This window comes from Mus caroli, chromosome 19 (genome assembly GCF_900094665.2).
Source record: "Mus caroli chromosome 19, CAROLI_EIJ_v1.1, whole genome shotgun sequence".
NCBI classification, from domain to species: Eukaryota; Metazoa; Chordata; class Mammalia; order Rodentia; family Muridae; genus Mus; species Mus caroli.
Genome location: NC_034588.1, coordinates 37,139,250 through 37,163,266, shown reverse-complemented (window position 1 = coordinate 37,163,266; position 24,017 = coordinate 37,139,250). Strand labels below are relative to the sequence as shown.

At 45.7% G+C, this 24,017-nt stretch overlaps 1 protein-coding gene across 11 annotated transcripts in view; it reads left to right on the top strand.

Annotated features, from left to right (window-relative positions):
* The window catches only part of Sorbs1 (sorbin and SH3 domain containing 1), a 226,148-nt gene that overhangs the window by 37,812 nt on the left and 164,319 nt on the right, over positions 1-24,017 (top strand). Inside the window, exon 1 of one of the 11 annotated variants that reach the window (XM_029472832.1) lies at positions 4,969-5,386. The exons of 9 other annotated variants lie outside the window; for them this stretch is intronic. The gene's annotated coding sequence lies outside the window, so the exon portion shown is untranslated. Of the gene's footprint in view, positions 1-4,968; positions 5,387-12,630; positions 12,959-24,017 lie in introns of those variants that run through there. One more of the 11 variants, XM_029472831.1, reaches the window with a different exon arrangement.

The following is a 24,017-nucleotide window of genomic DNA, read 5'->3' as shown; positions in this document are numbered from 1 at the left end:
AAAGAATATAATCTTACCACCCAGGGATTGTGTTTCATATTTTAGCCAAAAGTAGTGGTGTATCCCGATAATCCCAGAACTTGAGAGGCTGAGGTAGGCAGGTAATGCAAACTGGATGACAATTTGGGTTACATGGTGAGAGGATGTCTCAAAAAGACCGAAGGAGGAGGAGGAAGAGGGGGGGGGGAGGAAGAGGAGGAGGAGGTAGATCTAGGCATCGGTGAGGAAGGAGTTACCGTAAACTGTCTGGTGCCCTTTCAATTATATGATTGGAGTCTATTAAAAATAGTTTTTAAAGCGTCCTGAGCAGAGACCCCCATCTGTGACCTGATGGTGACAGGCTATGTGAGAAGTACGGGGTTTTGTGAGCTGGATGCTGTCCTACTTTTGCTCCTGTTTGAGATTGTGTTACTTGCACTGTGGGCTCTGATGGAACTTGCTACACTGTATCTTTCAGTCTATGTACTTGAGGCGGTTGAGAGCAGTTCCCAGCCTGTGCTTGCTCAGTTGGCTCTGTGTTTGGCCCCGAGGATCGTCTGCATCTTGACTCTGTTACCTAAAGCACCGACTCCTCTGCCCTTTTTGTGCCACCTGAGGTCTTGATAACCCTACCTCCTGAGTCTTCAGCCAAGTCATTGTTGAAGAGACACTGGATAGGGTGTGGCTAAGAATCAAATCCTGCATCAGGCTGCCAGCAACCTTTTTCTAGCTGGCCTAGCTGGTCATCTGGCGGACAGGGATACCAGTGTTTTCCTGTTCACTGCCTGGATGTTAACAGCGTGCCTGGATCGGTGTTAGCGCTGAGGACCCACGGAGGAAGTGAGACCTTTCCCCCTTATCATCAGTTCTGTAATTGTGTCAGGAATCATCATTGGCTGTCAGGGCTTATTTATTTGTAGATCATCTTCTTTCCTGTCTTAAAATAGCACATTGATCCATGTCCCAAGTCCTCAGAGTTCTTTCTGGCTTATGTGATTTTACAGTTGGTCAATAGCAGTTCTAAGAAACTTTTATTATAATTTATTATAATCAGTTAAATATGTATGAGAGGAATTATACCCTGTCTACGGAAAAGCTGAAACCACATTAAAAAAGAAAATGGAAGAATGGCTAAAGCAAATTAGCCATGGCGCTGCTGCTCCACCCTGGCCCATGTTGACATCTGTCTTGCTTCTACCAGAAAACGAAGAGCTGTGCTTCATGGGGGAGAGCCTGCTGGGTAACCTAATTAGTATTGTTTCAGAGGGGTGTGACTCAAATGTGTACAAGGAGAGTGGCAGCGTAGAAGGGGTGGGGGTAGAGGGGCTGGAACAGGAGAGGTGCCACGGGATCTAGGACTCTTTTGATTATCAAGCCAAAATAGAGGAAAATCAAACAGGATTGTATATAATCTGTGGTCACAGCCACGTACCAGATATTTGTGAACAACTACAAGGGCATGTCCCCAAATAATACTATGGTAGAAACATTGATAAATATGACTTTATTTCCCTTGGTTTTCCAAATGAGAGTTGATTCCCTCTCTTAATTGTTTTTCCAAACCCTATATTTGCACACTCAGTTGTGGGAATGTAGGGTACAGAACTTGGCTATAGTTTGGGCTTTCTGGGCCACTTCGCTTAGAGCTATATCTCTGCCCTGCTGTTTCTATACGTGGAGGCCTAGAATGGAATACGGAAGCCAGTCCTGGGAGGAGTCTTGTGGGATTCACTTTGCAACTTGAAAGTTGCAGTCAGATTGTGGGGTGGAGTTGAAATATAATGGTGTAGATTGTTTCCTTGTCCCCAAAGCCTGGTTAGGCCACCCCTTGTTCCTTGGTGCTGAAGTCTTTCTATGTAGCAGGAATGGAGTGACTTCTAAAATTTTTAAGAGCAGAACTGTGAGGTAATGGTTTAGGAGGTGAGCTACCTTGTCACGGCCATGGAGGAGCTGTTCAGATGTTATGTCTGGCAAGCAGATTTCTGACCCTAGCATTCATTCCCACTTGGCACATGCACATGCAGACAACAGGGTGTGCAGATATTATGTGACTTGGCGCTAAAATTTCCCCTGTTCCTAAGTTGAGCTGATAAAATTGACCCAGAGTTTGTTGTAAAGATCGATTTAACCTTCATGTCTGCAAGCACCTGTCAAGTCCTGATCTATAAACAAGTGCACAATACAGCGGAGCCTGTTTTTCCTGTTGGTGAGTGCCAACCTTGTAAGTTGGCTCCAGTGTGTTTTCTAGGTGGTCATGCAGAAAGAACTCTGGCCCTACAGTCGTTACGCTGGCATTTAGTTTATGTACATTCTGCCCACTGATTCTGAGTATGGACATGAAGTTGTTGGAGTGTGGTCTAATGGCATAGAATAACATTTGGCACAGTGTCTCTTCAGAGGTCTTTGTTGTTGATGTTGTCCATAAGAGACTTTCTGCAAGACTCTCAAAGTTGGAGTTGATGAACTGTCAGGATCTGGTACAACGGCCTTACCTTGATGGAGGAAATGCTAAACTAGGAGACATATAGATGTTAAATAAGGGCTCAAGGAATACATCTTGACACTTGGTTTGAGAATGCCATGAATGGTAATTAACAAAACAAGAAAGAAATATGTACTAAGACTCAGGCCTGGCGACACAGGCCTGTAAGCTAAACCACTCAGAAGGCAAATCCAGGATGAATGTAAGTTCCAGTCCTGTCTTTTTGGTTGTTGTTGGTTTTGAGACAGGGTTCCTCTGCGTGGCCTTGTCTGTTCTGGAACTTGTAGACCAGGCTGGCCTCAGTCTCAGAGAGATGTCCCTGCTTCTGCCTCTGCCTCTGCCTCTTGAGTGCTGGGATTAAAGGAGTGCACCACCACCACCACCAGGCTCTGTTGTGTTTTTTCTGCTTGATATTGAGGTTGGAGTTTCTAGGCTCACCATGGAAGGGCCTTGGGTAGTAGGAATAGGTTGTTGTAGGGCAAGACCATCGTGGCTTTGGGATGGGGGAACATGACCAGGTCTTGCTCCTTACACTACTTCTCTTTCTTTATGTTTCCTTTTCTCCCCACTTAATATACTCGATTCTTTCTACTTCCTTGTCCCAGGAATATTTTATGTGTTGCCAGGTTTGTTGTTCGACACAGAAGATGGAGAGTCCTTTTCTTCCCTTTATGTCCTTGATGCTCCATGTTACAGGCTGTCTTTGGCCATTTCTCCCCATACTTTGCTGTACCCATTAAAGTCACTGCAGGCTTTGTGGAGTGGGAGACCCAGGTCATCCTCACACGAATGCCAGCTCTTTTGTGTCCCCTATTATGGTGATGGGGCAATAGGGCAGGGTGTTGGGGTGGCTTTGCACATTCTTGGTTGCAACTGGCAGGGCATAGGAGCCAGTACAGGGGTGGGCCTGTGTGCTGCTGAAGCTGGGCCAGCACCAGGCTCAAAGGCTCAAGTGCTGCTCGGTGCTGACTCCACATTTTGGCTCTTAGGCTTCTGCCGTGTCATTTGTATTGGTCATTTAGCCTAGGCTGCTCCACAGCCTTGTCATCATAGGAATTACACAACATGAGCGTTTTTGACCTTGTAAGGCTTTGGAGAAGAGACTGTAAATTCCTGCTCCGTATAGCAGCTCAGGGGATGGAACGAAGGAGACTTAGTCGGCTGACAGCCCTGGTGTTGGAAGGCTGCCCCTGTACTTGTGCATATGTTGGGCACGTCCCAGAGGGGTTCGTGCTGCAAAGAAGATTGCTGATCAGCGTTAGCCCAAGGAGGTTTGAGGACGGATAAGCTCCTCTTACAGCATGTATTTTCTTCAACTCCCCACCACCGAAAGAGAGGTTTGGGTTTATTAGATACACGTAAGCAGTCTCCTTTTCCTTAGTGTTTATTGTTGGCCTTTCCAAGTTCCAGGCCAGTTTCAGGGGGCCTAGGAAACAGCTTGTCAGCCTCTGTTGTTTTGACGTTCAAAGCTTCTAACAAACCCCAGTTTGGGTCAGAGCTTAGCAACTGCAGCGTGGCTGGGTCCCTGGTCAGGGAGGTGTCATTTCCTGATAGGTTTTGACTGCTAAGCACTCTGTGGGCTCAGTAGTACTGTGTCTCTTCTGAACCGGTCATGCGCTGTACTCTTATATTACTGGAGAGGGAGTGTCCCCAGAGCCTGGGGTGGTGAGGTCACTTACCTGGGTCACAGAGCCGTGGAAGAACCTGAACTGGAATTATCTCTTTTTCCAACCAAGTCTTAAATCCCATGTGCTGATTGTGTGTGTGTGTGTGTGTGTGTGTGTGTGTGTGTGTGTGTGGTGGTTGAATAGGGTCCAGGCACACACACTTTGCAATCAACTTGTCTGGGCTCCAGGTTGCAGCTGAGTTATTTATTTACTTTGCTTATGAGCATTGGCTTAACCTTCCAGAGTTTCAGTTTCCCTTGTAGGATGGCGACTGCCCTTCTTGATAGGTTTTGAAGCTCTCCCAGGCTTGTTCCCAGTACATGTAGGCACTCAGTAGTTGGCACTCGGCAGCATTATTTTCCATACCTTGCTGTAGATTTCTGGCTCTGCCGGGGTCTGTTACAGGGAGATCTGCAGTAATCCCCAAACTTGCATGGCACCCTGCACCATCTTCCTTTCATTTAATGCAAACCTTGTGAGCAGACCAAGATCTGGGTTGGTGCGCACCCGTTAGAAGAGGATGCCTGTGGATTTAAGCACTGTGCATTCCACAGTCAGCCATTTTGGCTCAGTTTCAAAGCAGAAGCAGATTAGGGATGTGTGTGTGTGTGTGTGTGTGTGTGTGTACGTGTGTGTACATGTGTGCGTGTAGAGGTTGGAAGTCAACCTCTGGTGGGGTTCCTTCTCAAGTGTCACCCACTTTGTGTTTTCTGATAGGCTCTCTCATTGGCCTGAAATTTGCCAAGTAGGCCAGGCAGGCTGATTGATCAGTGAGTCTCTGGGATCCTACCATTTTTGTGTTGTTGGCTATGGGGCTCAAACTCAGATCTCCATTCCTACACAGTAAAGTCTTCAGTGACTGCTGTCTCCTCGTCCCCAGACAGATATTATTGGGTCAGGAGAAGTTCTATGTGCTCCAGGTAGCCTTGAGTCACAGACACTCTGACTTGTGAGCTATCTGCCCATAGGACTTCCTCTTGCCTTTACCCTTCCTTGCCCAGCTGTTCGGATGATGATTCAGTCTGCAAACATTTGAGTGTCTGCTGTGTTCCAGGCACAGGGCAAAGTGCGAGGGAGAAAACACACGTTGAGCCTGGAATTCATGAGTCTTATGGTTCATAGGGAAGACATCAGGTCAATAAGAGTAAAGTCATCACAAATCATTTTGAGGCTGCAGTGAGGAAGTGCTGGAGACCACTGAAGCACATGCTAGAGAGACCTGACCGTGTTTAGGGGACCCCAGAAAGCTCTCAAAGAGGTGAGTGTTGAGCTGATAGCGGACAGTCAGAAGCAGAGAGGAACAGGGGATGGTGGTACAACCTCTGAACTTATCATCTACTTCTTTTCCCGTGGTCTTTTTGGAACCAGTCAATTGTCATTTGTCTTTGGTGTGCTTGGCACCGTGTACTTTGTCATTTGACTCTCCCAACTCACCTTCAAGGTGAGTGTTGTGGCTTCTGGGTGATGAAACCGGCTCAGGGTGCTAAATGCTGTGGACTTTGGTCTCATGTTGGAGGCTAGGACTTAAACCCCTTGGTCCTTCTGTCTCTGTCTTGTGCAGACATGGTTTTGTGTGGCTTGACCTGGTGGTTTTAGCCACTGTCTCCACATCATGTCCTAGGAAGATGTAATGTGGGTTCCAACCTTTCACCTGTAAGTAGACATTCGGTACCCAGCCGCTAAGTCGGGGGCTACTGCCTTTGTCAGGCCTGGGAGTAAGTAAGTCTGACTCTTAGTGGTTTTAATATCACCTTTTCGGTTCATCACCACAGCTTATGGTACTCTTAGAAGGGGAATTATTTCTAATGAGTATATATAAATGCCCAACAGGAGGGGATACCCATGGGCTAGGTACAAAAAGAGCAGATTTCACTCCTGCTGGCAGTGGTATCTCTGGGCTTCGGAGAAGAGACTGGTATGGGCTGGTGGTAACTTTTAATTATTCAGAGTTAAGTCTGATTGCCATGAGATTGTCAGTGAGTGTGTGGGTCTAGGGCTCTGGGTAGGGATAATATCTACCAGCCGTACCTCAACTCCAATCTCCTTATCTCTAAGGCAGGATCATACTGCTGTTTTGTCTCAGGGAGTAAATATATAATAATAATAATAAATAATAAATAAATATATATATTTATTTATTAGGTATTTTCCTCATTTACATTTCCAATCTTATCCCAAAAGTTCCCCACACCCTCCCCCAACTCCCCTACCCACCCACTCCCACTTTTTGGCCCTGGCGTTCCCCTGTACTGGGGCATATAAAGTTTGTAAGTCCAATGGGCCTCTCTTTCCAGTGATGGCCGACTAGGCCATCTTTTGATACATATGCAGCTAGAGNCAAGAGCTCNNNGGTANTGGTTAGTTCATAATNTTGTTNNACCTATAGGGTTGCAGATCCCTTTAGCTCCTTGGGTACTTTCTCTAGCTCCTCCATTGGGGGCCCTGTGATCCATCCAATAGCTGACTGTGAGCATCCACTTATGTGTTTGCTAGGCCCCAGCATAGTCTCACAAGAGACAGCTCTATCTGGGTCCTGTCAGCAAAATCTTGCTAGTGTATGCAATGGTGTCAGCGTTTGGAAGCTGATTATGGGATGGATCCCTGGATATGGCAGTCTCTAGATGGTCCATCCTTTCGTCACAGCTCCAAACTTTGTCTCTGTAACTCCTTCCATGGGGAGCACCTTTATTCTTAAATCACCAGGTTATCCAGACTCAAGTTCTCAGCTTCTGTTTAAAAAAAAAAAAAGAAATCTCCTGTCTCACGATCTTCAGGCACATCGACTGGAGAATTTCCATGTGGCACTGAATGGCTGATCATGTTGTCTCTCAACCTCTGTCTTCCCAGTTGCCCCCCAGCCACTTTTCTCTTTCTTACAGCCAGTGACTGGTTTCTTGTTAAATCTCTTCCCCAATTAAGATGCCCGACCCTTGACTTAATTACCCCCATTTCAGGGGCTGGAGGGACGGCTTAGCAGTTAAGAGTGCATTCTGCCCTTGCAGAGAATCTGATGCATGGCTTCCAGTACCCATGGTGGGGAGTTCACAGCTACCTGCAATTTCAGGGCAATTTCTAGTCTTCTTAGGGGACTTCACTCAGGTGCACCCCATGCACATTATAATGTAATAAAACTCTTAAACAAAATTAACCCCATTGCGGAAGAAGATAGCCTATTAGCAGTGATTCTTACATTTTGGAATTATGTTGAGTAGTTGGCTAAAGGCACAGATTTTTCTGGCTACATTCAGCTATTTTGACTTCTCAGCTCTAGAGAGATCTTAGGGATTCTAATGCCATGTTCTGAGAACCACTCTCAGAGAGATAACCAAAGAGAATTTGACTCACTTTCAGACTGCTCACATGTAGTATGTACCAAACTTGCCACAACTCTCAGGACTTGCTGCTTGGCTAACGAGACCCAGGGATTCCATTATGACTTTGAAGGAGGTCTGTTAAAAGCCGGAATGTCTACTATCAGTATACTGCTATCCAAACTATTTCTGTCTCTGGGCCTGGTGTGCTTCTGAAGGCTGGTGACCTTTGTTGTCTATACTTAATCCATTCTCACAGCTTCTTGGTGAATGTTAGTGGGGTTTGGGGTTTTGTTTTGATTTGTGTGACTGTTTAGCTTCCTCTGGGCTGATTTCATATCTGAAATTATAAGCATGGTGGAAGTAGTGGAATCTACAGAGTGCTGGGTCTACACATAGGCCATTTATGGTGAATGAGGTGGGTTGAATATGCTTTGCCCAGGGAGTGGCGCTATTAGGAGGCATGACCTTGTTGGAGTAGGTGTGGCCTTGTTGGAGTGGGTGTAGCCTTGTGGGGGTGGGCTTTGAGACCCTCCTCATACCTGCCTGGAGTCAGTCTTCTAGCAGCCTTCAGATGAAGCTGTCCCTGCACCATGCTTGCCTGGACACTGCCATGCTTCCTGCCATAATAATAATGGACTGAACTTCAGACCCTGTAAGCCAGCCCCAATTAAATGTTGTCCTTTATAAGGATTGCCTTGGTCATGGTGTCTGTTTACAGAAATGGAAACCCTAAGACAATAATTGGTTCACTATGATGTTTCTAAGATAGAGTGGCTTCCATTTGATCTGTGTAGACATCTCAAATCTATGATCAAAACTGATTTGATCCCCTCAGTGAAATTTCTGGATGGGAAGAGATTGAGTATCAGTCCGTCTAAGAAGACCCCAGCTAAGTTTGGGTCATAACCAAAGTAGGCTTATTAACAAAACAGCAGCATCAGGATGGAAACTGGTCAGACAGTTCCCCCACCCCATCAGTGTATGGAAGAAGCTGACAGAACATGCTGGGTATCAGCTACGGCAACAGATTGCTCATAAGGCTAGCTGAGCGTGTGCATGTGTGAGAGAAAGACACACACACATGTAGAAGATTCTTACTTCAAACATCGTTCTCTCTGGGTCTCTCCCAAGAACGTGTTTTCCTCTTTTAAATCAGTTCCCCCTCCCCCTTTCTCCTACAAAACAGTCAATGTTAGATTGTGTAAAAAAGAAAAGAAAAGAAAGACAGGAAAATAGAAAAAGAACATCAGAAAACAGTCCAAGAATCAGGATTCAAAAGGGCCTGGGCAGACTCAGCATGTTTCCTTAGTGGCTCTTTCTAGCCTAGAGGACTTCTGTCCTGGCATCCAGATCTATCCTTGTAAGATTGCTTCTTGCTTTGTCTGGTTTTTGCCTCAAGTAACTTTCCAATTTATGCTAGTCCTTGCTAATTTTCATGGCCTATTGCATTTGGGTGACTTGTTTTTAAGCTGAGGACAGTAAATAGAACCACAGGCTCAAAGACAGAGCTGTAAGAATCTTTCTAACTGCTCTTCTCTGCCTCGTAGAGATGTCTTAGATCCCCAGGGCTAGGGTCTTATGCCATGGTGTTGCACACCTGAGCTTGATTTTCTTGTCCCTGCCCTGCACTGCTGTGGCAGAGATCCTGGCTTCCTTTTTGCGTTTCTTCTGGGCTGTGTGGAGGTGTGGTCAGAAGAGAGAAGAGGCCTTCTGTCCCTCAGGTTGAGGGAACCATTGAAGTGAGAGTGAACTGGTGAGCGACAGCATTGTTTCTCAGATTGTGTTTGAAATGGGTTGGGAATAACACTTGCTGTGAAAACATTATCAGAAATCTGCAAAATCAACACTCTTTCTTCCTGGTAAACACGAAAGGCTTGGCAGATGCACGTCCCTCACACGTGTTCAGCCAACTGCTGTTCAGGACATTGCGCCTCCCTCTGCGGCTTATGGGTGCTAATTTAAGCCAGGATTGGCATTCCAGTTCTTTGCTGGGTAGAGCAGTGTGTTTCAGTGCTTTAAAACTGTGCCAGTTAATGGTGTAGTTGAACTTCACTGTGGTACGTCCCCTCCATCTGGAGTCATGCAGACCCGACCTCTTGTGCAGGGAGAAGTGAATCTGGGTAATCTCTTTCCATCAGAACCCTCACCCTTTTAGTCACCCCATAACCTCTGTAATTCGAGAGGTTTCTGATTTTGTCAGAAAATCAGCTCTCAAGGTTTGAAACAAATCCAAAAGGGACATTTGCCACCATGTGAAAACTCATATGTTCCTGCTGGTCTTTGGGAATAGACCTCTGTGACTTCTGTGCCCAGAGAAAACTTAGTTTGGAAACATAATGGCTTGTTTGTTTCAACCAGAGCTATCTCTTGGCTTTCTTGGAGGAAATACTCTGGGAAGCCTGAACTGCCTGTTGTATGCCTGCATGCATCCCCCCTTTAAAATATCTTCATCAGCGGATGGCCTGGGAGTCATTGCCCAGAAGAGCACAGTAGAGTGTTCCCTAGTAAGTTATGGAGTGTGAGCTTTGCCAAGTCCTGTCTAGTCTTGTTTAGTCTTTCCCTCATTCCCTCCCTCCCTTCTTTCCTCCTTTCTTTCCTTTGCCCAGGCTGGCCTTGAACTTGTGATGGACCCTCTAGCTTTAGGCTAGAGTTACAGGTGGATGCTACCATGCCTGTCTCTCAGTCCTTTCTTGACATGGACGGAAGCGTATGCTATAGGTACAACTCAGTGTGTTTATTGATACAGTGACATCTGACCAGAAGACCCTGTTAGGAGCCTGTGGGGCTTGGAGGGTAAGGCTGCAGGTAGATTCAGAGCTGGCTGCAATGGCAGATGAGATTTGTTTCTGTAGTGGTCACTCCTGGGCCTGTAACAGCCAAGGCTTTGTATGAGGTACAGTAGAGCTCTAAAGGCAACCATGTGAACTGCACAGATTTCTGAGAAAGATAGACAAAGAGAAGGGGGGGAAGAGGGAGAAGGGAGGGAGGGAGGGAGGGAGAGAGAGAGAGAAGGAGGGAAGGAGAGAGAGAGAGAGAGAGAGAGAGAGAGAGAGAGAGAGAGAGAGAGAGAGAGAGAGAGAGAGAGAGAGAGAATGAATTAGTTTTAGAGTCATTAGGACCGAAAAAGCTCTTGTAAGATGAGTCTAGCATCTAGACTACCAAAATATCCTAAGCTGGATGTGGTGGTGCATGCCTAAGTAGTCCTGCTATTTAGGAAGTGAGTGGAGGCAGGAGGATGAGGAATTCAAGGTCATTCTCTGCTACCCAATGAGTCTGACACAGTGTGGGTCACATGAGTGAGACCCAGGCTCAACGTGAAACAGTTCTAGGTGTGGAGGGTAAGGATGACCTGATTTTGAAAGAAGCTTTTTTTTGGGGGGGGGGGGAGGAGAAGAAGTGGAGCAGGGAGGACCAGGCATTTGGAGTGATCAGAAAGGAGTCCTGATCCTGAGTGTGAGCACTGCCCCCTCTCCTCCCAAAGCAGAAGGCGAGCCCCTCGGGGCTTAGTTTGGATTTACCTCCTGGATCTATTGATGATTTTTGCACATGGGGTGAAGCTTGGGCTGGTGCCCCTGAAACCATACACATTTGGCGGACACTAGCTAATCCCCTTATTTTCCCTGGTTTCTTTTGTAAGAAATGTTCCTTCCATATGCAGCAATGCCCCAGGTCTGTGCTGTTGCCTCCAGGCAGGGGTTAGGCTTTTCTGTCTGTTTTTGTTTGTTTGTTTTTTAATTATCTGATTAAAAATAAATCCCCAAGACCACAGCAGAACCAAGCAGAGCCCATTTGGCTGCGTGGACTGAAGAAAATGCTCCAAATACAGTGTGTTCCAGTTTTAAACACCTGACTTTAGTTTACTCTGTAAACATAAAAGGCAGTATACTGTGTCCTTAGCCGAATAGTGTATCAGTCTAGAGTGGTAGGTCCCACGGGAGAGCAGAATAAAACAGGAAAGCAGGGAGCAGCTGAGGGGAAGCTAGTGATGGTGGGCAGTTCTTGAAGGGAGAGACCAAAAAAAAAAAAAAAAAAAAAAAAGTGTTCTAGAGGCTTCTTCATGTTAGAGCCAAAAATCGGTACAACTGGGATGAAGCCAATTTGCAGTAAAGATCCCACCTCATTGCTGCAATTTATAGATACAAATTCTTAATAAAAAAAAAATCACTCCATCACTTTGAAAAAAGGATTTTCTGGTTGTTGCTTGTTTGCTTTGTGACTATCACGTACAGGGCCTGTTTTTGTAGAACGAATACTTGACATTGACTGACGGCAGATGAAGCAAAGGCCAATTTATTTGCTGTGCTTCCACATAAAATAATTTCCCTCTCACCACAAAAAAGCAAAGGCCTGATTGTTTTGGGGGCATGTTCAAAGAGCTTGTGTGTTTCCATATATGGACGTCCATGTGAACGGGAATATAATGCCTCCCACCTTTCTGTCATGGAGGGGGATGACTTCCTAATTTTTCTAAAGAATGAAAAATATGACCTTAATCAGGAGGATAGCTAAAATAGAATGCTCTTGGTGGAAAATGGGGTGAATAGTTCTTACATAGCCTTTACATGTTACTTGTAAATGGCCGGGGTTAGAATGCATCTGCGCTTGTAGAGCCTTGGCCTTTTCCCTTCTTTTCTTCGCTCCTTTCAAATGTTTTTCTTGGAGCTGGAGAGATGGTTCAGTGGGGAGGAGTACTTGCTGAACAAGCACAAGGACCCAAGTTCAGATCCCGACACCCATAAAACCCCTGGGTGGAGCCGTGTGCATGAGCCTGTAGCCCCAGCATGTGGTGGACCCAGGCAAGAGGGCGAGGGCTGCTGGAGCTGACTGACCTCACTGCAAGTTCAGAGGAAGCAGGACCAGAGGCCTAGTGCACATACTCACCTCACCCCTCAGAGTTATGCATTCCTATAGTTTTAGGAATCAAACCCATGGTGCCTCACCTTCTCTCCTCTAACACCTTGATTCTTCAGCTTCTGGCTTTTTCTTTTTCTGAGACAGTGTTTCCCTGTGTAATGGAGCCCTGGAACTTGCTGTGTAGATCGGGCTAGCCTTGAACTCACAGAGATCTGCTTGCCTCTGCCTCCTGAGTGCTGGGATTAAAGGCACGCACCACCACTGCCTGGCCTGTTTTGTATCTTTGTTTCGGCATTTAAAAATAACTTTGATGCCTTGCCACTTTGAGGACATTAGCTGTTGACTCCCTCTGTGAAGCCTGAGGGGCTTGGCTCTCTTCCTTCTCCTCCTCCCTGTTCACCACCCCGTTTTGTGTTGGGAGGAAGAAAAATCCCGTCTTGCTTTTGTGAAAGTCATGAGTGTCACTCCTGTTCTGAGGGGACAAAGCTTCCTTGTGTGGAGTAAGTAGCAGTTATGGCCTTTGACCTTTCGGGCTATTTTTTAAGTCAGTTTTAAAGTCTGCTCCAATATTCTAATTTACAGGTTTGAATTGGACCACGTATTAGTTACCACTCCATCAACTGGAGAGAGGCAAGGGCCTGCCAATTGGGATTGAAGTTAAGGTACCTCTGGGGGTTGTTTTCCGGACTAAATTATGAACACAGATCCATTTTATTAGTTTTGGCTTTTGTCATAGGAGCAGACTGCCGAGGGAGTACATACAGCCCTAGTGAAGTGACTGTTGGACTCCGGGTCACCTGGGGCGGTAAGAAGGTACCTTCCTTGAGCTCCTAACTATGGGACACTCTCAGAATGCTAGCCTTTGTTTGTATTTGGCTGGCGGTGTACAGGATTTGTGAGCAGTGGGAAGATGTCAGGGTCTCGGGGACCCGGCTAGAATCTGCACGGAGTTCTGATAATGCCACCTTTGCCATAGGGCTGCCCATCGTCTGGGCTTTAGAGTATATCGTGTGTGAGCTATTTCAAAGCGCTGACAGCCTCACTTGGTTCCAGGACCACCCCCAGCCATCTCTGAATTCTTTGCCTGTCTCCAGAGTCCATTCCTCTAGGCTTATCCTGTTTCCTCTGGGCTCCCGAGTGGCTCCCACTGCCTGTCCTTTGCTTGTCTATTTATGGCCTCTCTGGGTTCTAAAGACGCTTCCACTGGGGCTCGTGCCAGTGAACTTACCATCTTTGTCATTCTTGAGGCATGAGAGAAGCCAGCAGGGGCAATGCCCCGTGCTTTCCACTGTGAAATACTTGAAGACTAGGAATCTACTTGTAAGGACACTTGGAAGCTACACAGTCAGTCCGTGTAGCTCTGTATTCACACTTCTAGCACCAAAGGATGAAAACGTCCTCCTAGTTAGGAAACTGTTCTTCCTGTTCTGGCAGGAATGGTATCAGGTGAATGGCAGGCATGACAGAAGATGTTAACAGGCATTGTTCTGCACCACGAACCGCCAGTGGACTCCTATGACCTAGATAAGCCAGGCTTAAAGTTTTTGCCCTGTGTACCTCACTAGTCTGATTTGAACTTACAGGATCTTGTGTCCTATTAGTCCGGAGTATTGCATTGACCTATTTTAAGGCAGTCGTCTCCTGGAGCTTCATTTCATTGTTGAAAAGCATCACACTCTGCCTTTTTTCTACACAAGTATCAAATGGTGACATGTAATAGCCTGGGCCACCAACTGTGTGACTCAGTCCCCTGTCGTTTCTTTATGTCTCACTTGGTTTTCACAGATCTCCCTGTGTGTGGCCATCTATGTGTGCGTTTAATTTTAAATCTTTTTAGAAGAAAGATTTTAAAAGGGACCAGAGAGAGAAGGCTCAGTAGTTAAGAGATCTTACAGCTCTTACAGAGTCCCTCAGTTCAGTTCCTAGCACCCACATCAGGCAGCTACAACTACTTGTAACTCCAGCTTCAGGGAGTCTGTCACCTCTGGCCACTAAGGGCACCTGTGCTACATATTCACACACACACACACACACACACACACACACACACACACACACACACACACACACACACAGGCACAATCATACAATGGTAGCTTTAAAATGTAAAATGACAGCCTGAAATTGAGTGTTATGATTTATGCATTTTAGTAATCTCCTAGGAGGAGTAGGCCATGTTTGATGTAAGACATTTTTGGCTTTGGAGTGAAGGGACAAGAAAAAGGCTCTCATGATGATAGGGGTTCACTTTGACCCCAGGGCCAGTCCATGTTTCACTCTGAGTACCAGTGACCCATTCAGGTCCCCATTAACTAGAAAGCTGGTGTTGGGACCCATGTTTTATAAATTTAGGAGTAGGTGTATTTCAGTACTTGGTAAAGGTGAGTTGACCCTTGTGGTAGCACAGACCTGTAATAGCACTTAGGTGGTGGAGGCAGGAGGATCTCGAATTCTGAATTTGGGATTAGCCTGAGCTAAATTCCAGAACCTGTCCATAAACGCTCCTGATAGATAGCTGTTTGGTGTTCTCCAGCTTGCCCTAGGGTTTAGCTTAGTCTTCTTACCCTAAGATACTTGTAACCTCTGGAAAAATCTCTAAGGCACAGTTCAGTGGAGTGGTGAGCAGTGTTCTTCCCACTGCTATGGCATAAACTGTGTTGGAAATGGTTTTATGGGGTAGCACCAAAGGGAGTTGTCATAAATTCCTGTTTTCTAAGCAACCACTATGTTACGGAAAGGTTCAGTTTTATTTTTCTTCATCACTGTGATTTTGATTTATGTGAATCTGATAGGATGGTATCAGTGACATTAGGAGTAATTAAAGCATATTTTGAAATTCTGTCTTAGCACTGACCCAGCTTTGTGCCAAGGTACACATAAGAGGTTTGGATTTAAAAAAAAATATTTTCAAAAATGCTCCTTTGAAATGGTAGACACTTTGATGCTGAAAGAACATCGTTTTAATGGGTGGGGTTCTTGGCAATTTAAAATTTTTTCCCCCCAAGGGTTTCTCTGTGTAGCCCTGGCTGTCCTGGCACTTGGTTTGTAGACCAGGCTGGCTTCAAACTCACAGATAACGACTTGCCTCTGTTTCTGCTTCACCAGTGGTAGGATTAAAGGCATGTACTACAACCTGACTGGGGTTCTTGTCTTGATGCTCAGAATTAAACTTCTTAAATATATTCTGAAGCTTTCCAAGGGTATCTGAGGCCAGATCCAACTGATTTGTGCCTGCATTCATGCTGGGCAGGGGAGAGGGGGCGATTATACACTTGTATCGTCTCCATTCGCCAGCCAGTCTTAGACTGCTCTGATTTTTACTGCTTTTATTGAATCTTCGGGAATGTTTGCTGTCTTAGGAAACTCAGTGTGACATTCGGTTTTTCAATAAAAATGATTTGCCTCAAGGCCAGAGCTGGAGGGGCAGGGCAGCGATACATTAACGTGTTAGCATGGAATGGTAGCTCTGTGCATTTACTGTGAGACTTCCATTGTTTTCCTTGCTTTCTCTGGTGAACAGGAATTTCTTTTATATCGGAAAGAAACTGGTTTTGTTTTGTGAAAAGCATGAGTCCTTTTGAACCCATCCTCAGTATGTCCGAGGGTAGCAAGGTGGGGAGTATGGGAGGGATAACAGATGGAACCGAGGACATAGGGAGCCAGGGTTGCCATGGGAACTGCATTGCCATCTTCTTGTCATCAATGATGTTCTTTTGTTGTTATTTTTATGCTTATTTACTTCAAAATAACTTTTGCTTTGAGCATTATTTATTAATAATATATCTGCTGTTGCTGGTCAGTCATAGATGTAACTGTGTGTTAGTGTTGCCTGACTTGGTTTAATGGAGGTGACGCTGTTTTAGCTAAGAGCAGATGTATGGTGTTTGAGCCAACCCTTTCTGTTAGACCCTCATCTGTCCTCTCTCTTCATTGCTGGCTGTGTGGGACTTTCTGGGCCACAGAGCCAAGTGTAAGGTTTTGCAGTTAAAGTGGTTTTGAACCCGGGTCTCTGATCCCGTGTGCTGCTGTTTCTCCCTATAAACCCGCCTTGATGTTAGTTGGTTTTTTTTTTTTTTGTTTTTTGTTTTTTTTTAATGCAACAACATTGAACAATCTAAAACCTAGTAAGTAACACAGTCTTTCAGTCATGTTAACCTTTGCCTACCGTATGCCTCATTGTCCTCAGCATAACTGTGACTGTGACGACAGTGCCATTAATCAAATGAGCCCTTCTGTGTGTCAGGTACCGTGCTCAGTGACTGTACGGATGATCTCATGCGATCCTTACAACTCCCCCGTGAGGCCAGGACAGTTAATTTCCTCACCTTGGTTTTATTGATGGGGAAATCGAGGCTTAGTCATTGCGTGTGTGCGTGGTTTGTTCGAGGTTTGAGAGCAGCAGAGCGGAGAGTGGAATTGCTCCTCAGCTCTTACTACTTCGGTCCCTTTAGCCCTTCAGATCAGGACCTCAGCTTTGGGTCATCTGCATGCACCAGTCCTTCATGTCACCTTCCTGTGCACCTATTACTCTGCTGCATGTCACGGGTCCCCAGCAGATGAGGTGACTAGACACCACCTGCCTGCTGGGAACATTCTCTCTCATGCTCTGCCTGGCTGGGTGTGAGCGGGAACTGCGTGTGTGGGAACTGAAGTTGGACTTGGATCCCTCCTTGATTGCGTTCTTCTTTGGAACTGGGGCCTTAAGCAATCCAGGGAGGCATTTCCAAGCCACAGCTTTGTTTCAGTGCAAAAAGTTTTGTTTGTTTGTTTGTTTGTTTTTCAAGACAGGGTTTCTCTGTGTAGCCCTGGCTGTCCTGGAACTCACTCTGTAGACCAGGCTGGCCTCGAACTCAGAAATCCCCAGTGCTGGGATTATGCTTTCTCTTTTGTGTCCCGTGGGTTCAGGGAACCCAGAGAACCTCTAATTCCTGTCTCCTGGAGAGATAGGAAGTCTTGGGGAAAAGTGGTCCCTCTCAAAGGATGGCCTTAGTTCCATGCCAGGAACAGGTTTCTGAACAGGTCATACTTTTTATTGCATCGTGGACTTTTGATATCTGATGAAAACTTTGGTCTCCTTTCCCGAAGGTGACAACAGCCTTTTTTGTAGTGAACCTTGTGCTGAGCACTGTTGTGTGTCATCCTTTCAGATCTCTATAACTCCATGAGGTATGGGTCTTACAGTGTTCCCACTTCCGTGGATAAGGAAACTGAGTCAGCCAGGCGGAAACAATTTGTTCATGGACAAATGTCTTTGCATATGATTTCAGTCCTGGTTTTAGCACTCTAGTTCCTGAGCCACCAAATGTGTGACTTGAAGGTAGAAATCCATCTCTGCCCCCAGGGCAACCTGCCTGTTGGGGGAAGTAGAGGGAAGACAGGCTGCTCTCATCCTCTCTTGCCTTCTTCTGTTTTCCTTGAACAGTTAGGTGAGTTAGTATATCGGTGTCTAAGTGTCCTTGTCTCCCAGGGATCCTACATAGTGACCTAGTTGGCATTTCATATTTGATCGGGAGTCTCATACTGTGGACTCCCCTCTGTTCTGCTCTTCTGTGGATCAGGGAGCGTGGGCTCTGGTCTTATTTAGAATGAGGACATTCTCACTAACACGAGTGGACGTCACTGCCCTGTAGTATGTCTTCACTGTGGCCCACAAGTAAAAAGTATAGCATGCCCATAGTTCCATAAGAGCCTATGAAGATTGGTTTGTGAGCACTGACTGTGCTTGGCCTTTGGTTTGAAGCCACAGTGGATATTTTCTTAATGCTATCGCCATTCAGTAATAACACATTTTGTCATATTTCATATTCCTTTTCCTATCTTCCCTCCTCCCTGCCTGTCTGTAATTCCCACAGCAAGTGTTCTAAATATTATAGTATTGTGGAATATCACTCTTGAATAAGAACTCAGATACCCGTAGTCTGCCCTTGCTTTTTGGAGAACTAGAAACAGTCGGAGGGCTGCGGGAGCTTGCCCAAGGCCCCACAGCCCATCCACAGCAGGGCCAGAACACGGATCATCACCCTTCTCAGACCACGCGCTGTATCTCATTCCTTAACTCTTTGCAAGCAGATGCAACAGGGAGCCACTTTTCCCTTATATGGTTATATGCTCTCTGCTTCTTCCTTGACAGCGGAGGCTGGGTCAGTTCACAGTCTCTCCTTCCTCCTCTGACTGCGCCCCCACCACCTCAGGGCGTGTAACGATGGGCCTTTCGTGAGAAGCCCCATCTCCAGAGTTCTGAATTGTGTTAGGCTCACAGGTCATGCTATGAGAACTGTTAATTTCTCAAACATGAGGGTAGATCCTTACTGTAGAGTCAGAGACTTACCTCTTTCTAAATACTGTTTTCTCACATTTAGTATGGTGATGAGTATAGCCAAGTTAGGAAACTATTGGAAGCCAAAGTGCGATGGCTGATTGATTAGTGGCTGCTTTGAGGTCCCTCTCCAGCAGCAGTTTGTACAAAGAACACATCTCTGAAGCTTAGTCCAAGCTGGTTCGAATAGTGATGCCTAGCATGCCTAGGTTGCAGCTCACTAGCTCACTACTCCTTGAGACATACCTCTGGGGATGTTCATGGACTTCTCTGCTAAGGAGAATTCCATTGCGTGTTACTCAGCTCTCCTAGTTACTCTGCCTTCTAAGGACAACTGTCTCCTGCTTAGCTCTGTTTCTGGGCTTCCTCATATAGAGTCAGAGCAATGAGTAGAGGCTGAAATGGATGGAGAGGGTCAGAGTTCCACGTGAATGTTGGTAAACAATGGCTGTACTTGTTTCTGGAAAGTTCAGTACTTGTGTGAGAGGAAAAAGCAGCCCCCACCAAAGGAGGTAGAAGGGAGAGAAGAGGCTTTGAAGAGCAGACTGGGGTGGAGGTGGGATGTAGAACAGAGTCCTTGGAGGAGCACAGGCCAGCAAAAGGTAGAGAGAAATGTATGGAAGACTTGAAAGATACCTTCCTGTGCATCAAGAATTTAGACTCTGGTACATGGAAGCCTGGGTGTATCTCGGTTTCTCCAGCATGTTCAGTCAGGATGGTGGAGCTGACAGTTGAGTGGGTTTGGGAAATGTGTTGCATGAGGTCCCTCCCAGTGATGCCCTGTTGGAGTCAGCACCTGTCACTGACATCTGTCACTGCCAGGTCACTTTCCTGCCTGTAAAGCCCAGAAACAAGGCTGAGGGTAGACTGTCTGCCTAGTGTTCATGACAAGACCGGTCCATCCTCTGTGGCATTGACTAGGTCTGGTGGTGTACGATCTGAGTCCGAGGAGGTTGAGGGAGGAGGATCAGTAATCCAGGGTTATCCTTGACTATATAAGGAGTTGGATGTCAGCCTGAGCTGCACAAGACTGTCTTAAAACAAACAAACAAACAAAAACCTCAAAGCACAGAAATGTCATCTTCAGACTCAGTTGCTTGTTTCCTTTATACCCTATCTTCGAAAGCAGTTTAAGGTGATTTGGATTTAGTTCGAGGAATATACCAGTTCATTCAGTTTTTGCGCTTACTATCAATAGAAAAGAAATTTGCTTTAAGGAAAAGATTGAATTTCTAGACCATATTTTAGTCACAAAAATATTCTTGGGGAAGGATACTTTAATTTTTGTTCTTTGAGAAATTGCTCTTTTATACTGGTTTGAGGTGGGACTGTTTGGCTTAGATAAAGACTGCTTTCTTCTGGCAGCCAGCCTCCCGGGGTCTAATTGATCTGTGCGTACTGTCTGCCTAACATTCATGTTCCATGATGATTCTTCTTCTCTGAGAGGCTAAAGGCCTAGAATCCGCAGGCTGCTGGGACTTGCAGGTCTGTGCATGGAGCCCTTTGTGTTGGCTCTGGGGACAGCAGGGACAGCCCTTGTGTAGATGTGTGGCCTTCAGAGAGCTCTGACAATGCTTGATGCCACTGGGTCACAGGTGAGGACCGAATGAGCATGTGCCCTGGGCTTCCTGATAATCCTGCTGATCAGGGCCACACAGCACAGTCTTGTCAGCCTGCTTGCCAAAGCACTAGGTGCCATCTCTCTCTCTCTCTCTCTCTCTCTCTCACACACACACACACACACACACACACACACACACACACACACACACACAGAGAGACAGACAAAAATACATGCAGGTATGTGTGTGTATACAAATGTGTGTATAAATGTATATACATATGTGTGTATGTGTGCATACATGTATGCATTTTTACAGTGCTGTGGACATGTGGGCTTTGCACATGCAAGGTAAGCTCTCTGCCACTTTGCAATACACTCAGCCTCCCTGTCCGTACTGTTTGATCACCTTGACAATTTGTGTCGAGACAGGAAGTATCAGCTCCTTTTTATATTTGAAACAATATCCAGAGCAGATAGTCGTTTCCTACCTTGGTTTAAAAGATCCTGATAGTCTTTGGCTCTGGAGAGGCTTGTGATCAGTTCCTTCCCTCTCTAAGGGCCATACGTCCCCTTTGCAGGCTGGCCTGTCAAGACTGTTCGCCAGAGAAGCCTAAGGCACTCCTAGTAGTACTGGACCCAATTCCTTAGCTGCAAGTGACTCCTAGATTGAAGCACCAAGATGCTCTGGTCTCTTGTGTGTGGTGCAGATGGTATCCGGGTCTGTTGTTGCTGGAGAACCACTGGGTCATCTGCTGCTGCTGTGCAGAACTGGGTAGAAACTAAGAGATCAAACTTTGTCCTTTTAAGAAAGCAGGGTAGAAGGAAGGAAGGATGGATGTGTGAGGCAGTGTGAGTGAGTGTGTTCAGTTACCACCTCTGACTTGCTTCCCCTCAAACCTAAGCCCAGGGTTTGGGATGTTATACCCACTTAGGGAGAAAGATAACTACCTAGGAGATGGATACCTTGCTTAGCTGTTGGCTGTTGGCTTATGTTCTCTTTTCTATTATGGCTATGACCTCAACACTAGAAGTTTCTCTCCAGTCCGATTGTGCAATAGAATATGATAAGTAATATATGAGTTTCTGGTAGTCACATTTACAGAGTAGGAACAGGTGAAGTTCATTTTAGCATATTTTATTAACCTAGTATCAAAAAAAAAAAAAGGATTTCACTGGGTAATCGGTATAAAAATATTACAGATCAGGAGGCCTGTATGGATCTGACATGGGTCCTCAGCATGTATGTTATGGTTGGGCAGCTTGGTGTTCCTGTGCAATTCCTAGCAGTCGGAGCAGGGCTGTCTTTACTCTTGCTTGCCTTTGGGACACCTTTCTTCCTACTGGGTTGCCTTGGTGCTAAGCAAGGCATCCGTCTCTCATGGAGTTATCTTTTTCCCTAAGTGGGTGTGATTAATAGCATCCTGTACACTGGGCTTAGGTTTGAGGGGAAGCAAGTAAGAAAAGATAACTGAAATCATTCACACATCCATCCTTCCTTCTCCCCTGCCTTATGCAGCCTTGATGTGAGGGGCTGTGCCTGGCCTTATTGTAGCTTGTTATGCCTTATTTGGCTGGTGTTTCTGAAAGGCCTATTCCTTTCTTGAGGGGCGGGGGAGGGATCTGCAGTTGAGATGTAATATATGAGAGAAAAATAAATAAATGGAAAAAAAACCCTACAAAAATATCAGCGAGATACCTCATATTCCTTTTAATGTTGAGCCCTCAACTCCCACTGTATATGTTAGCTAGGCCTGCCTCAAGTAGTACTGGTGTTTCACTCTGCAGCCACGTGAGCTGGTAGTTTTTCTACAAGATAGCATGACTTCAGAATTTCTTGATAAAAGAAACATTTTACCTGGCTACCCAGGTAGCGTGGGGTCAACAGTTTCCCAGATGACCGATTTGCAAACACTTCAGCACGGGTCAGTGCCAGGCAGTCTGCATATCTGTCACCTGAGGGGGATATTGAAGTGTCTCCATCAGGCTGGAGCCCCAAGTGCTCCTTCTGTGCAGTCTACACCTTAGCAGTCCCTGGGCAGTTTTACCCAGCTTCTCTGACTGTGCCTTACCCACTTTCCAGGGATTCTTGAATTTCACTCACTGTCTTTGGGGGAATGATGGTGTGGTAGGAGGGGCAGGAATGTCCACGGTGAGGGCCCTTTCCCTCCCCTGCTAGACACAGCTACAGTTTCTGATTGATCTAGATTTGATCGCGTATTAATGGCAGAGAAGGTACCTGCCAGGAAAGGCAAGGTCAAGAAACCAGCAGATTTAGGGAGAACAAGATACTGTGTACTTAAGAACTATTTTCCTCTGGTGGTTTGTTTAAAAAATGTGTTTGCTGACAATCTAAGAGAATTGGCCCTACAGAGACATAGCCCAAGGGTATGAAATCTCAAATACCTCAGAGGCCAGACAGGTAGCTTGGGAGGAAGGCTAAGATCAAACTGGGTGGAGTGTTCTTGGTTTTCATAAAAATGTTGCGGTTGCCTTGTTTTGTGGGGTGGGGCAGACATAAGACACTCTTGGTCTTTTTCTGTTGATAGGGAAATATTTCTTTTAAGAGAAAACCAGTGTATGCATCAGCATGGGGCTCTGGGGTTGGACAGATGCCTGTAAACACTTAGCCCATCTAGAAATGGCTACTACCCAGTTCCATACAGCTGGGACCCTTGAGGTTTAGCATTGCCACATCTTGCTATTTTTAAGGAAAAGCCACCCTGTAAAATTATAAGGTCTTTGGCTTAATAATTAGAAAGAAAGAAAGAAAGAAAGAAAGAAAGAAAGAAAGAAAGAAAGAAAGAAAGAAAGAAAGAATTACAGACTGATAGAAAGTAGCAAAGTACCACTCCCCCCCCCACCCTCCCCGAGACAGGGTTTCTCTATGTAGCCCTGGCTGTCCTGGAACTCACTTTGTAGACCAGATGGGCCTGGAACTCAGAAATCTGCCTGCTTCTGCCTCCTAAGTGCTGGGATTAAAGGCGTGGCGTCGCCTGGCAAAGTACCACTTCTTTAGGTGGTAACATTTTGGGTAACTTTATATAATACAGTGTCTAATTCAGGAAGCAGTCATTGCTACAGTATATCCATATTGTTCTATAAACTCTATTATATATTCTTTCCACTGGGATTTATTTGTTAGCATTTGTGTGTATGTGTGTGTGTGTTGTCCTGTGCAGTTTTATTATGTGTGCCATTTGTATAATAACAGCTACAATTAAAAAATTTGGGAGCCAGGTGCAGTATTTGCCTCAAATCCCACCATTTGGAAGTTAGAAGTAGGCGGATGAGAAGGTCAAATGTAGCTTGGACTGCATAGTGAGTGCCAAGCTAGCTTGGTGCAACTATGTTGGATTCAAGTATGAAGGTGTAGATGCACACACACACACACACACACACTTGATAATCTGAAATTGTTGAGGTCCACAGAACATGCCCTAGGCCTGGTAAGGCCTGTTGAGTCTTGAATTTTCAACCTCTATTCTAGTCTATCTGTTCCCTTTTGTTTGTTTGCTTGTTTTTTCTTTTTTGGTCAGATAAAATTGGTGCTACGTAAAATTTACTGTTTAAACCATTTCCAAGTAGGCAGCTCAGCATTTTCCAGCATATTGTCAAGTCGTGCAATCCTTGACACCTTTTTCTGGCGTGCCCTATCCATCAGCATTCGTCTCTAGTCTCCTCTTTTCCCCATCCTCTGGCGTCCAGTAATCTACTTTCAGTCTCTATGGCTTGTCTGCTCCGAACGTTTATGTAAATAGAATTATATAATAAGGCTTTTTTGTTTGTTTGCTTCTTGCTGGATGTTTTCATTTTACCAAGGAAGAGATTTGAGACCAGAGAA